Source organism: Pan troglodytes, chromosome 1 (assembly GCF_028858775.2).
Source record: "Pan troglodytes isolate AG18354 chromosome 1, NHGRI_mPanTro3-v2.0_pri, whole genome shotgun sequence".
Lineage (NCBI taxonomy): Eukaryota > Metazoa > Chordata > Mammalia > Primates > Hominidae > Pan > Pan troglodytes.
The window spans coordinates 160127569-160145289 of NC_072398.2; the positions used below are offsets into that span (position 1 = coordinate 160127569).

A 17721-nucleotide genomic window follows, 5' to 3' on the forward strand; every position below is an offset into this window, starting at 1 on the left:
TCTGAGAAACCACATTGGGATCCATCAAGGCAGCAGGGGACACAGAGCAGAGAGAAGCAAAGCTGGACACCAGCCTATCTTGGCTTAGTGTGAAACCAGGAGAACCTCTCCCACATGGTAAAGGGTGAGTGAGTGAGAGCCCCCTAGAAGATTCGCACTCTCCACAGGGACCAATGCAAGACTGGGAATGGAAAAATCCCTCTGGCCCCCCACGCTCCCATCTGTGATAATAAACTGAGGTAGAGAGCCACCTGGTCATTTTGTGGAGGCAACTTTTGAGTCCAAGAGGGCCTCTGCAAGCCTTTGGCCCCAAAGCAGACCAGCACTGTCACCATAGCTCCAATAGAGGCCACATTTGCAGTGTCTGGGAGAAATAAGATTGATCTATCCTCATCTCATTGGACAGGGCTCATTACCAGCTTCCAGCCCAGTGGTGCTGCTTCTGCCTGAACTTGGCCAGCAGCCATAGCCTCCTGCTGTCCCAGGAAGCACCCAGATGGCAGAACAAGTGATCTCACCCATCCCCACCACTGATAACCAGGTGGACAATGCCTGTTAGAGCTTCCAGCCGAACAGTCCCACTTCTACATAAACTCAGCCAAGGGTGCAGCATTCTGTTGTCCTGAGAAATACCCAGATGGTAGGGTGGGTGACACCACACACCCATGCCAATGGTAGCCAAAGGGGACAATGCCTGCTAGATCTTCAAGCCCAGAAAACCCTCTTCTGCCTGAACTCAGCTAGCAGGTAAAGCCTGCCTTTTTCCTGAGAAACACTGAGATGGCAAGAAGGGTGACCCTACCAACCCCTACCACTGGAAGCCAAGTGGGTAATGCTTGCCAGAGTTTCCAATTCACAGGTTCCACCTCTGTCTAAATTTGTTGGAGGTGCAGCTTCCTGTTGCCCTGGAAACACCCAGATGGCAGGGTGGGCAATTCCACCTACCCCTGCCTCTCATAGCAAGATGGGCCACATCTGCTAGAGCTTCCAGCTCAGTGGTTCTGCTTTTGCCTAAACTCTGTAGACAGGTACAACCTTATGTTTCCCTGAGAAGCACTCAAACAACATATTAGGGCCAACCCAGCAAGGAAATGGCTTGTCTGCTAAGGGCAACCTCTGCCTAAGGAAGTCCTGTGGACCAGAACACCCAACAAAAGAAACACAGTCATGGAGACAGTAATTGGAGGGGTCTCCTCCAAGACCCAGGAGCAGACTATAATTGAAGCCAGTTGTCTAATCCCACTGAGAATCACAATCAAACCCTCAAGGGCACCAAAAAAGATAAAAGCAAAAAGCCTATCCAAAGGACTGCAACTTCAAAGGCTGAAGAAACATCAGCCCACATTGATGAGACAAAAACAGTGCAGGAACTCTGGCAACAACAACAACAACAACAACAAAAAAGGCAAAAATGTCTTCTTACCTCCAAATGACCACACTAGTTCCCCAGCAAAGGTTGTTAACCAGGCTGCAATGACCAAAATGTCAGAACTAGCATTCAGAATACGGATAGAAATGAAGATCATTGATATTCAGGATAAAGTTGAATCCTAATCCATGGAATCTAAAGAATATAATAAAACAATACAGGAGATGAAAGATAAAATGGCCATTTTAAGAAAGAATCAAACTGAACTAACAGAGTTGAAAAACTCACTTTAAGAATTTCATAATACAACCAGTATTAACAGCTGCATCAACCAAGCTGAGGAAAGAATCTCAGAGCTTGAGAGATTGCTTCTCTGAAATAACTCCGTCAGACAAAAATAAAGCAAAAACAATAAAGAATGGATAAAACCTCTGAGAAATATGGGATTATGTAAAGAGACCAAGAGACCAAATCTATAATTCATTGGCATCCCAAGGAAAGGGAGAGAAAGCAAGCAACTTGGAAAACATATTTGAGGTTATCATCCGTAAAAATTTTCCCAATCTCACTAGAGAGGCCAACATTTAAATCCAGGAAATGCAGAGAACCCCTACAAGACACTATATAAGACAACCATCCCTAAGACACATAGTCGTCAGATTCTCCAACGTTGAAATGCAGGAAAAAATGTTAAAGGCAGCTAGAGAGAAGGGGGAGGTCACCTACAAAGGGAACCCTATCAAGCTAACTGTGGAACTTTCAGCAGAAACTCTACAAGCCAGAAGACACTTAGGGGCCTATATTCACCATTCTTTTTTTTTTTTTTTCTTTTTTTTGACAGAGTCTTGCTTTTTCACTCAGGCTGGAGTGAAGTGGCACAATCTCAGCTCACTGCAACCTCCGCCTCCTGGGTTCAAAAGATTCTCCTGCATCAGCCTCCTGAATAGCTGGGATTACAGGTGCCCGCCATCATGCCTGGCTAATTTTTTTATTTTTAGTAGAGATGGGGTTTCACCATGTTGGCCAGGCTGGTCTCGAACTCCTGACCTCAGGTGATTCACCCACCTCGGCCTCCTAAAGTGCTAGGGTTACAGGCCTGAGCTGCCTCGCCCAGCCTCAGCATTCTTAAAAAAAAAAAAAGAAAAAAGAAATTCCAACCAAGAATTTCATATCCAGCCAAACTAGTTTCATAAGCAAAGGAGAAATAATATCATTTTCAGACAAGCAAATGCTAAGGGAATTTGTTACTGCCTTGCACAGTCATTAAGGGAGTGCTAAATATGGAAAGGAAAGACTGTTACCAGCCACCACAAAAGCACACTTGAGCATATAGGTCGTTGACACTATAAAGCAACCACACAATCAAGTCTGCATAATAACCAGCTAACAATATGATTACAGGATAAAACCTACACATATCAATTTTTTTTTTTTTGAGAGGGAATTTCACTGTCACCAGGCTGAAGTGCAGTGGTACAATCTTGGCTCACTTCAACTTCTGCCTCCCAGGTTCAAGTATTCTCCTGCCTCAGCCTCCCAAGTAGCTGGGACTGCAGGTACGCACCACCACGCCCAGCTAATTTTTATATTTTTAGTAGAGACAAGGTTCCACCATGTTGGCCAGGATGGTCTCAATCTCTTGACCTCATGATCCACCCACTCGGCCTCCCAAAGTGCTGGGATTGCAAGCGTGAGCTACTGCACCTGGCCACACATATCAATATCAACCTTAAATGCAAACAGAATAAATACCTCAATTAAAAGGCACAGAGTGACAAGGTGAAGAAGAAAGCAAGATCCAACTGTATGCTGTCTTCAAGAGATCCATCTCACAGACAATGACACCCATAGATTCAAAGTAAAGGAACAGAGAAAAATTTACCAAGCAAATGGAAAACAGAAAATAGCAGGGGTAACTATTTTAATTTCAGACAAAATAGACACTAAACCAATAATGATCAAAAAAGAAAGAGGGAGGCTAGATGTGGTGGCTCACCCCTATAATCCCAGCACTTTAGGAGGCCAAGGTGGGATGATCATTAGAGTTTGGGAGTTCGACATCAGCCTGGCCAACATGGTAAAACTCCATCTCTACTAAAAATACAAAAATTAGCCAGATGCTGTGGCTCACACTTGTAATCCCAGCTACTCAGGAAGCTGAGGCACAAGAATAGCTTGAACCTGGGAGGCAGAGGTTGCAGTGAGCTGAGACCATGCCACTGCACTCCAGCCTGGGTGACAGAGTGAGACTCTGTCTCAAAACAAAACAAAACAAAACAAAACAAACAAAAAACAAAAAGAAGGACAGAAGGGCATTACATAATTACAAAGAGTTCAATCCAACAAGAAGATCTTACTATCCTACATACATATCCACCCAACACAGGTGCACCCAAATTCATAAAGCAAGTACTTACAGACCTATGAAGAGATTTAGATAACCACACAACAATACTAGGAGATTTTAACACTCCATGACCATATTAACCATATCATTGAGGCAAAAATACTAACAAAGATATTCAAGATGTGGACACAACATTTGACCAAATGGACTGAACAGACGTCTACAGAACACTATACCCCAAAACAGAATATACCTTTTTCCTATCTGCACATAGCACATACTCTAAAATCAACCACTCAATAGGACATAAAGCAATTCTCAGCAAACCAAAAAACAAACAGAAATCATACCAACTACATTCACGGACTACAGCACAATAAAAATAGAAATCAATACTAAGAAAATCACTCAAAACAATACAATTGTATGGAAATTAAACAACCTGCTTCTGAATGACTTTTGTGTAAATAATGAAAGGAAGGCAGAGATGAAGAAATTCTTTGAAAGTAATAAGAACAAAGATACAATATACCAGAATCTCTGGGACATAGCTAAGGAAGTGTTAAGGGGGAAGTTTATGGCATTAAACGCTCATATAAAAATGTTAGAAAGATCTCATATTAATAACTACCATCACAATTAGAGAAACTAGAGAAACAAGAGCAAACCAACCCCAAAGCCAGCAAAGGACAAGAAATAACCAAAATTAGAGCAAAATGAAAGGAAATTGAGATGCAAAATAAAATACACAAAAGATCAATGACTGCAGGAGTTGGTCTTTTGAAAAAATTATTAAGACAGACCATGAGCTAGACTAATAAAGAAAAAAGGAAAGAAGATTCAAATAAACACAATCAGAAATGACCAGGGGTACTTTACCACTGATCCCACAGAAACACAAAAACACCTCAAAGATTATTATGAACACCTCTATGCATACAAACTAGAAAATCTAGAAGAAATGGATGAATTCCTGGAAATATATAACCTCCCAAGATTGAACTAGGAAGAAACTGAATCCCTGAACAGACCAATAACATGTTTGGAAATTGAATCAGTAATAAAAAGCCTACCAACCAGAAGAAGCCCAGAACCAGACGGATTCACAGCCGAATTCTACCAGACTTACAAACCTATGACATCCATAGGTTTGTAATGAAGAACTGGTACCAATTCTATTGAACTATTCCAAAAAACTGAGGGGGAGGGACTCCTCCCTAACTCATTCTATGAGGCCAACATGATCCTAATACCAAAACCTGGCAGACACACAACAAAAAAAGAAAACTTCAGGCCAGTGTCCTTGATGAACATAGATAAAAAATCTTCAATGAAATACTAGCAAACCAAATCCAGCAGCACAACAAAACCTAATCCACTATGATGTAGTAGGCTTTATCCCTGGGATGCAAGGTTAGTTAAACATACACAAATTAAAACGTGATTTACCACATAAACAGAGCTAAAACCAAAAATAACATGATCATCTTAATAGGTACAAAAAAGCTCTCCAATAAAAGTCAGCATCCCTTCATGCTAAAAACCCTCAACAAACTTGGCATTGGAGGAACATATTTCAAAATAAAAGCCATCTATGACAAACGCATAGCCAACACCATATTCAAGGGGCAAAAGCTGGAAGCATTTCCCTTGAGAACCGGAACAAGACAAAGATATCTACTCTCACCACCCCTATTTAAGATAGTACTGGAAGTCCTAGACAGAGCAGTCAGGCAAGATAAAGAAATACAAGGCATCCAAATAGGAAGAGAAGAAGTCAAACTATATCAGTTTGTAGACGATATGATTCTATACCTGAAAAAACCCATAGTCTCTTCCCAAGAGCTCTTAGATCTGATAAAAAACTTCAGCAAAGTTTCAGGATACAAAGTCAATGTACAGAAATCAGTAGCATTTCTATACACCAACAATGTCCAAGCTGAGAGCCAAATCAAGAATGCAATCCCATTCACAACACCACAAAAAGAATAAAATATCTAGGAATACAGCTAACCAGGGAGTGAAAAATCTCCGTAATGAGAATTACAAAACACTGCTCAAAGAAATCAGAGAAGACACAAACAAATGTAAAAACATTCCATGCTTGTGGATAGGGAGAATCAATATTGTTAAAATGACCACACTTCCCAAAGCAATTTACAGTTTCAATGCAATTTCTATCAAACTACCAATGAAATTCTTCACAGAATTGGAAAAAATTGTTTCAAAATTCATATGGAGCCAAAAAAGAGCTCGAATGGCCAAGGCCATTCTAAGCAAAAAGTACAAAGCTGGAGGCATCACATTACCTGACTTCAAACTATACTACAAGGCTACAGTAATCAAAAGGGCAGGGTGCTGATACAAAAACAGACACATAGACCAATAGAACAGAATAGAAAGCCCGGAAGTAAAGCCACAGACCTACAGGCATCTTGTTTTTGACAAAGTTGACAAAAACAAGTAATGGGGAAAGGACTCCCTATTCAATAAATGGTGCTGGGATAACTTGCTGGCCATATGCAGATGATTGAATGTGGACCCCTTCTTTATACCATACACAAAAATCAACTCAAGATGGATTAAAGGCTTAAATGTAAAACCCACAACATGAAAACCCTGGAAGATAACCTAGGAAACATCATTCTGGACATAGGCTCTGGCAGATAGTTTATGAAGACACCAAAAACAATTGCAACAAAAACAAAACTGGACAAATATTTTCTCCCATTCTCTAGTTTATCTGTTTATTCAATTGATAGTTTCTCACAGCAAAAGAAACTATCAATTGACTAAACAGACAACCTAGAGAATGGGAGAAAATGTTTGCAAACTACACATCTAACAAAGGTCTAATATCCAGAATCTACAGGGAACTTAAACACATTAATAAGCAAAAAAAAAAAAAACAACCCCATTAAAAAGTAGGCACGGACGTGAACAGACTGTGTCCAAAAGAAGACATACACATGGCCAACAAGCATATTATAAAATGTTCAACATCACTAACCAGCAGAGAAAGGCAAATCAAGACCACAATGAAATACCATCTATACCAGTCAGAATGGCTCTTACTAAAATGTCAAAAAACAACAGGTGCTGGCAAGGTTGTGGAGAAAAGGAAACGTTTATACACTGCTGGCGGGAATGTAAATTAGTTCAGCCATTGTGGAAAGCACTGCAGTGATTCCCCAAAGAACTTAAAACAGAATTATCAATCAACCCAGCAATCCCATTATTGAGTATGTGCCCAAAGGAATATAAATCATTCTACCATAAAGACTCATGGGTGCATATGTCTATTGCAGCACTATATACAGTAGCAAAGACATGGAATCAACCTAAATGCCCATGGATGGATATACAACATATTACACAGCCATAAAAAGAACTAGATCATGTCCTTTACAGCAATATGGATAAAGCTGGAAGCCATAATCCTAAGCAAACTAATGCAGAAAAAGAAACCCAAATGCCACATCCTAACTTATAAGTGGGAGCTAAACACTAAGTACACATGACCATAAAGCAAGGAACAGCAGGCACTGTGTCCTACTTGAGGCTGGAGGATGGGAGGAAGGAGAGATTTGAAAAATTCCTTATCAGGTACTCTGTTGATTATCTGGATGATGAAATAATCTGTACACCAAACCTCTGTGATGTGCAATTTACCTGTATAACAAACCTACACATGTACCTCTAAACCTAAAATAAATTTAAAAAATAAAAAGAAGAAGAAAAAAGAAATTGTATTCTTCTCCTAAAACAAGGACACAGGCCTTTTTTACAGTCTGTCCATGCCACTTTAAAAGTTCAATCCTCCATATACTTGCTTAAGTACTGATTAGTTTGTTACATTTCTAGGCACAAATTATGTTTAGAGAATTAATTTTAATGTCAACAGCAGGAGAGTAACCTGTCAAACCCCATGGAGGTTGATCACACCCTTCAGATCTTAACCAGAAAGTGGCTGAAGGAAAGCAATTGCAAACCCATGTCTCATTTTTGCCCTTAAAATTGAGACATAGAAGGCAGAAAGTCAGCATCAGTCTCCAAGGACTTTTTGCAACCAGTATTTCTGTGCCAACATCTTAGACCAAATTATTGGAATGAGGTTTAAAATACTAGGGGAAGGGAGAAGCTGAGTATTCCCTCTAGGCTAATAGTTGCCTGGTGAAATGTCACTGCATTTGTGTCAGAATGCGCAGAGGAATGCAATCCTGTCTGGGCAGAAGGCAAATAGAAAACCCAAAGGAGAGCTGATTCAATCACTCTGTATGATTTAGAATGTATTATGGTCAACATAGACACTGATCTACTTTTCCCAAGTTCCTATATTTAGGGACTGAAACTGCTGTTTCAAATTAAAAAAAAAACATAAAATGAATTATTCTGAACACTTATACAAATCTGTTAGTGTGTTCAATTTCTCCTGGGAAAATGCAATGATTTGATGACAGTTCTGGAAGGGAACAAACAGAAGTATAGAAAGGGGTATGGGGAAGTTTCAGAGAGAGAGACAGAGACAGAGGGAGAGACATAAAGAGATAGAAAGGAGGAATATAGAAACAGAGTCTCAAAGAAAGAAAACAAAGAAGGGCAGATTCAGAGACAAGTTGTGAGGCAAGAACCAGACAGAGAAAACAAACACAAAGAAGTAATATTTAGAACACAGAGAGGCCTAACACTGAAAACCAATGACATAAAAACAAATGAAACACTGAAAAAATGTATATAACTTTTAAAACCCAAGGAACCAGCCAGAGGAGCTGGGGAGGGAAAAGAGAGAAAGGAAGATAACCCATGGCAACACGCAATTGAGTCAATATTTATCGAGTGCCCACAGACAGCATGGCAACCTACTGGAACTTAAGTAGAAATAAATTCAATTCTCTCCGGTCCTGAAGGGTGGGGAAGCTCAGGTCTGCCGTGCTGCCTAGGGGCTGAGGAAGTGTGAGTACATGCAGTTCTGCACTGAGCTCTGCTTGCTGCAGTTTGGCCCCAACTCCACTTCCTTGGTCTGACCTGCAACCTTCTTCCCCAAATTCCATTGAAGAAAAATAAATACTTAAAGAGACACAAAGTTTTGTTTGTTTGTTTGTCTGTCTGTTTGTTTTTTGGTATTTGTAACATCAGGTCTAAAACAAGTACTATTATTAGTAATAATGCTATATTTCTTTATGAAACATAAAAATCTGGAAGCTAGATGTTTTCAAAACAGAAAGGTTAAAATTTTAAGAAGAGACCAAACAAGAGACCACTTTCATTACGTATCTTCCCTCCCAGGTCCTAACATATATAATAATACATAGTATTTTAAAAGCACCAAAACCCCCGCCTGGCCAACATGGTGAAACCCAGTCTCTGCTAAAGATACAAAAAATTAGCCAGGCGTGGTGGTGTGTGCCTGTAATCCCAGCTACTCAGGAGGCTGAGGCAGGAGAATCTCTTGAACTCGGGAGGCAGAGGTTGCAGTGAGCCGAGATAGTGCCATTGCACTCCAGCCTGGGTGACAGGGCAAGACTCCGTCTCAAAAAAAAAAAAAAGCACCTCACAAATCGCCACTAAAGAACTTACTCATGTAACCAAACACCACCTGTTCCCCCAAAAAACCTATGAAAATTAAAATAAAATAAACAAAACAAATCTCTCTAAATTTTATACAATTTAGTCTAGAAAATACGTTGTAAGAATGTCAGAGTACACAGACACATATCTGATCAAAATGTCTCCAAAAAACCTGCAGAAAGGGAAATGTAGTCTATTATATGACTCACCGTGCCCACGAAATAAAAATAAACCATGGTTTCTAAGAAATACAACCATTTCTGGCAGTGGGTGCTAGAAAATAGATTTGCAAAGAAAAGACACAGTAATCACAGCTCATTATGTTCCATCAATGTACCACACCTATTCAGACCAAACTATACCTGGTAAACCTAAAGAAAGAAGGCACATAGCAGAATAATTTGTGGAATATTAGCTTATTTATTATTCCTATATTTTCCTACCTCACAACTGGAATTTTAGAACTGCTCTGCCTCTAGGATTTTTACAGGGTGGAAAACCAAAAGACACTTAAAAGAGATTTTTTTTTTGTCATATTAGAACTTCTTGAAAAGGCTATGCTACTATTATCCTGAGGATGCAGGATAGAGAGAATACTTTCAGAAGCTTGGGAAGAGGGAGCTATGCCTCCTGAACCAAAAAGAGGGTCAAAGTCAAGGGCCCAGGCATTTCTCAGTAGCAAAATACCACCCCAGGGAGGTGTTATGTGTTAGTGGAAAGGATCACACAGTCTGGAACAGAGAGATTCTTAATGGTACCCAGTGGACAAAGGACCAATGACTACATCTCAGATGATGTGGCACTCCCTATAACTAACTTTAGGAATTCAGCACAACTCTATGGTGTGGCAAGTCCCAGTAGTGACTTCAACTGAATTCTCTACCACTCTAGCAAAATAGACTATGAGAACAATTTTTCTTAATTTTATAAAAAATGAGCTATTTCATATACATTGGAGTTTGTGGTCTAGATGTCATATATGCTACACAAACCTTGGCGTCAAATAGAATGAGGTCTGACTTAACTTTTGGTCATCTTACTTAATTTCTCCAAGTCTTACTTCTGTCATCTGTAAATGGAGACCAAAGGTAGAGTTTTATTCATTTGTTATTATAAGTTGCGAGCAATAGCTGTATGCTCAGTGCTTAGTCCAGTACCTGGAACATAGTCAGTGTTCAGTAATGGTCATTATTTTTATTCAGTTTGAAAAATGTCTCACTCTAGTAAGAAGTCAAGCAAAATTTTGACGCAAAGCTTATACGTAACTATTACAGAGGGAAACACCATCAGTTATGCACAACTGTTTACAAGATTTAAAAATGTAGACTATTAATAGTTCTTCAAGAGAAATACCCCTAACCATTTCAGGAAGGACAATATGAACATACAAACCAAGAAAAACACCGACCATCTCCCACAACTTTCTCAGCAGAGGCCCGTGCCCATTCAGATCAACGTGTCCAATAAACCTCAAACTCATGGGAAAGAAAAATTTTAAAAGCAATTCAAAGCTTTAATATGTCAGTGGCTTTTAAAAAGTCAACTGTCACATTTCTTCTCCTTTTCTTCCCTCCCTTCCCTCAACACAATCGTGTTTGAGGCCAAAGCTATTTATAATTCTTGGAGTGACTGACGTTAAAAGACTTTTGACAAGCAGTCTAGTGACCTTGATGAAAGTATCTTAATCTGACAGATAGACTTCTCAAATGGAATGTGGGAGGGGAGAGCATACTTTAACTTTTGGTAAGCTAAAATAGCACCTTGAAAATTGAATGACCCTAGACATGGATTTAGTAGTTGTACCCATTTCAAGTTATAAAAGCCCTAAGATTAAAAAAAAATTGCAAGTCCAGCTCAGGATAGAGGAAGGTTGATATTTCTGCATCTAATGTATGCCTCTAGCTCATTAGGTAATAAGGTTTGCATTCACATTAAAATTCTTAGTGTGACTTCAGGCTCTCCTCATTTTTGCTTTCCTCTACCCTTCTCAAATGATTTGGGACTAATCATTGGTTTCAATTCTCTCACCAAGGGGCCCATGGTGAAAAAATCATGACTTAACAATTCAACAAGCATTTCTTGAGCATTTGTTATGAACTCAATACCAGGAATACCGACATGGACATAGTCTCTGCTGTCAGCCCTATCTCAAAACTCTGGCAGAGGCTTCTCCATTTATATAGTTTGGATATTTGTCCCTGCTCAAATCTGATGTTGAATTGTAATCTCCAATGTTGGAGATGGGGCCTGATGGGAGGTATTTGGTTCATCCAGGCAGATCCATCATGGCTTGGTGCTGTCCTCATGATGGTGAGCAAGTTCTCATGAGATCTGGTTGCTGTAAAGTGTGGCACCTACCCACCCCCTACTGTCTCTCTTGCTCTTGCTTTTGTTATGTGAAGTGCTTCTCCCACTTCGTCTTCCACCATGAGTAAAAGCTCCCTGAGGCCTCCCCAAAAGCCAAACAGATGCCAGAACCATGCTTGTGTGACCTGCAGAACCATGGACCAACTGAACCTTTTTTTAAAATAAATTACCCAGTCTCAGGTATTTCTTTAGAGTAATGCAACAATGGCCTAATACAGAAAATTGATATTTAGAAGTGAGGCATTGCTATAAAGATAGATACCCAAAAATGTGGAAGCAGCTTTGGAACTAGGTGACAAGAAGATGTTAGAAGAGTTTCAACATCTCAGAAGAAGACAGGAAGATGAGGTAAACTTTGCAAATTTTTAGAAACCCATTAAATGGTTGTAAACAAAATGCCGATAGTGATACGGACAATAAAATCCAGGCTGAGGAGATTTCAGACTGAAATGAGGAATTATTGGGACCTGGAGCAAAGGTCACCCTTGTTATTCCTTAGCAAAGAATTTGGCTGTATTGTATCCATGCCTTAGGAATCTGTGGAAGTTTGAACTTGAGAGTGACAACCTAAGGTATCTAGATTGAAGGAAGACATTTCTAAGCAGCAAATTGTTCAAGATGTGGTCTGAGTTCTTCTAACAGCCTATGTTCAGATACCAGAGCAAAGAAATGACTTAAAATTGAATTTATATTTAAAAGGAAAGCAGAGCATAAATGTTTAGAAGATTTCTCAGCCTAGCCATGTGGCAGGGAAAGAAAAAGCATTTTTCTGGAGAGGAATCCAAGCAGCCTGCAGAGAAACCACTTGCTAGAGAAATTTGCATAAATAAAAGGGAGCCAAGTGCTAATAGCCGAGACAATAGGAAAACAATTTTGAAAGCATTTCAGAGACTTTTGAGACAGCCCATCACAGGATCAAAGACCTAGGAAGGAAGAATGATTTTGTGGGCCAGGCCCAGGGCTCTGCTGCCCTGCACAACCTCAGGACAATGCTCCTTGCATCCTGGCTGCTCCAGCACTAGCCATGGCTCAAAGGGGCCCAGGAGTAGCTCAGGAAGCAGCTCCAGAGGGTGCAAGCCATAAGTGTTGGTGGCTTCCACATGGTGTTAAGCCTGCAGGTATACAGAGTGCAAGAGTGGTGGAGGCTTGGCACCCTCCACCTAAATTTCAGGGAACATGTAGAAAAGCCTGGATGTCCAAGCTGCTTATCAGAGCGAGCCCTCACAGAGAACCTCTATTCAAGTAGTGCAGAGAGGAAATGTGGCATAGGAGTCCCCACACAGAATCCCCACCAGGGCATTGCCTAGTGCAGCTGTGGGAAGAGGGCCACCATCCTCCAGACCCAAGGATGGAAGAACCACTGGCACTTTGCACCCTCAGTGTAGAAGAGCCACAGACATGCAACTCCAACCCATGACAGCAACCACAGGGACCGAACCCTGCGAAGCTACAGGCCAGAGCTGCCAAAGGCCTTGGGAGCTCACACCTTGCACCACTGTGTCCAGCATATGGGGCATGGAGTCAAATGAGACTATTTTGGAGCTATAAGATTTATTGACTGCCCTGCTGGGTTTCAAACTTGCATAGAGCCTATAGCCTTTTTCTTTTGGCCAATTTTCCCCCTTTGGAATGGGAATGTTTACCCAATGCTTGTACTCACATTGTATCTTGGAAGTAAATAAATTATTTTGACTTTACAGGCTTATAGGTGGAAGGAACTTATCTCCAGATGAAACTTTGGACTTAGACTTTAGACTTGGAACTTTTGAATTAATGCCAGAGCAAGTTAAGATTTGGGGGTACTATTGAGAAGTCATGACTGTATTTCGCAGCATGAGAAGGATGTGAGATTTAGGGGTGGAGAAGAGGGGTGGAATGATATAGTTTGGATATTTGTCCATGCCCAAATCTCATGTTGAATTGTAATCCCCAGTGTAGGAGATGGGGCCTGATGGGAGGTGTTTTTGTCATGCATGGAGGCAGATCCCCAGGACTTGGTGCAGTTCTCATGATAGTGAGTGAGTTCTTGCAAAATTTGGTTGTTGTAAAGTGTGATACCACCCCTGCCCCGACACACATACAGTCTCTCTTGCTCTTGCTTTTGCCATATGAAGTGCCTTCTGTTTTGCCTTCCGTTATGAGTAAGCATGTACAAGCATGGCACTGGAATGTACTGCAGGCTGTAATACGTGAGACTGGCTCATTTATTTCAAAAAAGAGGTTTAATTGGCTCATGGTTTGGCAGGCTTTAAAACATGGCACTGGCATCTGCTTGGCTTCTGGGGAACCAGCTTCTGGGAACCATGAACGGCCTAATACACCCAGCTTCTTATAGCTGGGCCCATTCATTCTTGTCTACCACCCAATCTCTTGAGCCACTTCCTGTGGCTCCCACAACCTCCCACTATGGCATTGTATTTTTCTTTCTTGTATGGTTACAGAGCAGCTATAATTCAAGATTTATGAACTTTTGAGGTTCATTCTTCTGATGATGATTGGAACTCATGCATGAGTTTCCACTAATGTTCCATTTTATAGAAAAGAGCTTCCATTTTTATTTTGGCTTCCATTTTCATTCTTGTTCTAGAAGTCTTCATGATTTTCTAGATCCTTCCTAGGAAGAGTTTCGTTTCACTCAGACAGTCCTGCCTCTCTGGAGATAAGGCATTATTATCCAGGGCAAAATCTTAGTGGCTGTGATCTTTCTACCTGCACACAAGCTTCCCTAATGACATCTGTTTGGATTTCTATGTTCTATTTGTGCATTACTTTGTGCCCACCTCCAGGAGAACTCAGTGTGAGCTTGTAAATAATAAACAGACACTGTGTCATATTCTAAAGCTATGGAGATAAGACACAGAACCTACAATCAACAACTACAGTCTCAAAGGGAAAACAATAAGGCAATAGACAATTATAAGTGATTTATAACTATAAGTAGCAGAAGTATTCAGAAACACCATGGGCATAGAGAGGAAAAGCCCAAGTCTTCTCATGAAAGTGAAGGTGGGCATCACAGAGGAGGTGAGGTTTGAGTGGAATTGTAAAGGTGACATAGGAGTATACTAGATGAACTAAATGGTTGATAGGAAAAACGGGACTGGGTGAAGGTACACAGATTGGAGGTAGTGGGAACAGTGTATGCAAAAGCCTGGGATATACAACAGCATGGTATATCTAAGGTATAATAACCCTGTATGTTTTGCTTAGGAGTTTGACTTTTATCTTATAGGCCAAAACAGCAAATAAAATTAATCTGGAGGGCCTACAGACTCCTGCCTCTCATGGTATTTAGTAATGTCTATTGTGGATGAGGAAGACAGGACTGTGAATCAAATGCTGTCTGTTTGCAATCTAAGCATAGATAAACTTGAGCCACTGAAGGATTTTATTAATCTGTAAATAATGTACCTGCAAGTTTCTGTCTTGTGACTCCAAGTAGGAGAGCTTCCTTAAGATCTAGCCTGGCCTTGTGGATGTATTTACTGACCATGTCAGGATTTTTATCTTTCCAGACTTTTTTTTTTCTTTTTAGATGAAGTCTTACTCTGTCACCCAGGCTGGAGTGCAATGGCACCATCTTGGCTCACTGCAACCTCTGCCTCCCAGGTTCAAGCGATTCTCCCACCTCACCCTCCCAAGTAGCTGGGACTACAGGCACCTGCCACCACACCTGGCTAATTTGTTTTTGTATTTTTAGTAGAGATGGGGCTTCACCATGTTGGCCAGGCTGGTCTCGAATTCCTGACCTCAAGTGATCTGCCCCCCTTGGCCTCCCAACATGCTGGGATTACAGGTGTGAGCCACCGCAACTGGCCCAGACATTTTTAATTGCAAGTAAACAGCCTGTAGATTTCTTTGAAGGTTTTAATATTTGCCCTCAAAGTGAGAATATTAAACTATGGAAGAGGAATAAGCAAACAAATAAATATGAATAGTGTGATAAGTGCCATAATAAAGGTACATTCTTAAAAGCCTGAAACATAATGCAGAGAGAAAAACTCTACCTGGATGATTAGAGAACTCTTTATCAAGTAGATAATACAAAAGCCTTGCATGACAAGTTAGAATTCTTAGACGTGAAGAAGGGAATTTGCAGAAGAGGAAACAGCCTAAGCTAAAAGCACTAGTGTGGGGGCGTCTGTGGTCTATTCAGGAAACAGCAGAGAATTTTGTATTGACAGTGTGGTGGTGAACCAGGACTGGTGGCAGAGATACAACTGTAAAGGCAGGTTGAGGCAGTTGTGAAAAACCTTGTATAACATGCTTTGAGCAGAGCTGTTTCTTAGACACACCTCTGATGTGGTAAGGAGAACAGGCTGTAACTTAGCATGGCGACAGAGAGAGTAGTTTAAAATCCAGTAAGGCACTCGGAGCAGAGAAGCTGATCCAGAAGTAAGAGCATGCACCCCCTATCCCGCTGCCTGGAAAAAATGCAGAAGTCCAGGTTGGAGTTACAGTTCCATCACAAATGGCCTATGATTCAGGCTGTGGGAACACCTCAAGCAATCTCAGCCTGATAGAGCCGCCAGTGCCCTCTGATGGTGGCCCGTTTGATGGCCAGAAATCAAGGCACCATCTAATTCCTCTTCCATTTCCCAAGGTTTTACCAAATGCTTGGCTGCTGTGATAACTGCTGGAGCAAAAGATCTTCAAGACATTGGTCTTTCAATCGAAAAGCTCATAGTCTGGTCATCCTGATGTAAGACACAGAGATGAGCATATCATTGGTCTATGCAATAAAAAAATATGCATAAGAAAGTTTGTATAGAAGGGTGATTAACTCAGGACTCGGGGGCTTTGATGGTGGTTTGATCTCTGGGTTGGTAGTGAAAATATACCCATGGAAGATGTAATTGGCCTCTGAAATAAGATTAGGACTTCAGAAGGTAATTAATAGGAAGGCTTTCATTGAGACCAACATGGGTTATTTGGAAAATTGAAAGTAAGTCTGTGTTCTAGAAGCATCAACAGTTGGCACAGATTTTGCAGTGGCTCTTCTGAGGAAGTCTTAATGATACTCAATGTTTCCTACAGGGCTTCACTCAGCAAATATGTATTAGGCATCTTCTACAGGCCAAGCCCTGTGGTGAGCAATGTGATATGGGACCCCCAAGGTGCTTACAGCCAAGCATTAAGACAGGCGTTCAGACAGAAGGATATGAAGGGGTACTTTCTTTAAAGTTCAAGTTGTACACAAGTAGCAGTTGGCAGCAAAGGGAAACAGGGTTTTACATGGAAGGGGGCAGTCAAGAAAAGCTTCCCAGAGAAGGAAGTGCTTGAGTTGAACTTTGAAGAAGAAATGAGTAGGAATTTCCCGGATGACAGTCCAGGAAAGGTGTGGCATCTTTGTTTCTGTGATGTGGCTCTAGATGAGTGTCTTCCTGACTCTCTAGTCATGTCATCTCTGCTCTTCTCTTCAGGCTCCTCTTCTTCCCACCCCTACTGTGATTGATCCTTCAAGGTTCTGTGCTCAGCCCTTCCATTGGTTCTTGGATTTCTCCTTTCCCGCCATGTCTTCATCACATCCACAACTTCCACTAACACTTGCGAGCTTCAAACTTCTTAGTAAGTAAAGACTCCACATTGCCAAGTACGGGACTTTTTACCCAGGAAGTCAGCCTATCTCTAATGAAACATGCTCCAAAAATAACTTACCATCTTTCATCTCTGTTGTCCCACCTATCTTTTTGTGGCCTGATTTTATAAGTCAAGAACCTTGAAGAGATCCTTAGTTTGCTTCCTTTCTATTCCCAACATCCAGTGACTCTCCAAGTTCTGCAGTGCTCTTAAATCCTTTCTGTGTCCACTGTTAATTCCTTAAAGGGGTCCCTCATAATCTCTTGCCTGTCTGATTGCAGTCACTTCCTAATCTGTCTCTCTATTTCCAGCTCACGCTCTAAACCTATCCTTCCCCACTACTGCTGGGGTGGTATTCCCAATCAGCAAGTCTGATTTTGGATCATATCCCACTTCACCACACCCCTACTGCTTATGATAGTCCTATGTTCCTGACAACCTTTGGAATTAGGTCTCAATGCCTTAGGGTGGTAGACAAACCTCTCCTGCT

The 17721-nt window shown here is 41.0% G+C and overlaps 1 protein-coding gene across 3 annotated transcripts in view; it reads left to right on the forward strand.

Moving 5' to 3' along the window:
- PTGER3 (prostaglandin E receptor 3) overlaps window positions 1–17721 on the forward strand; it is a 211343-nt gene that overhangs the window by 177288 nt on the left and 16334 nt on the right. The window lies entirely within an intron of this gene.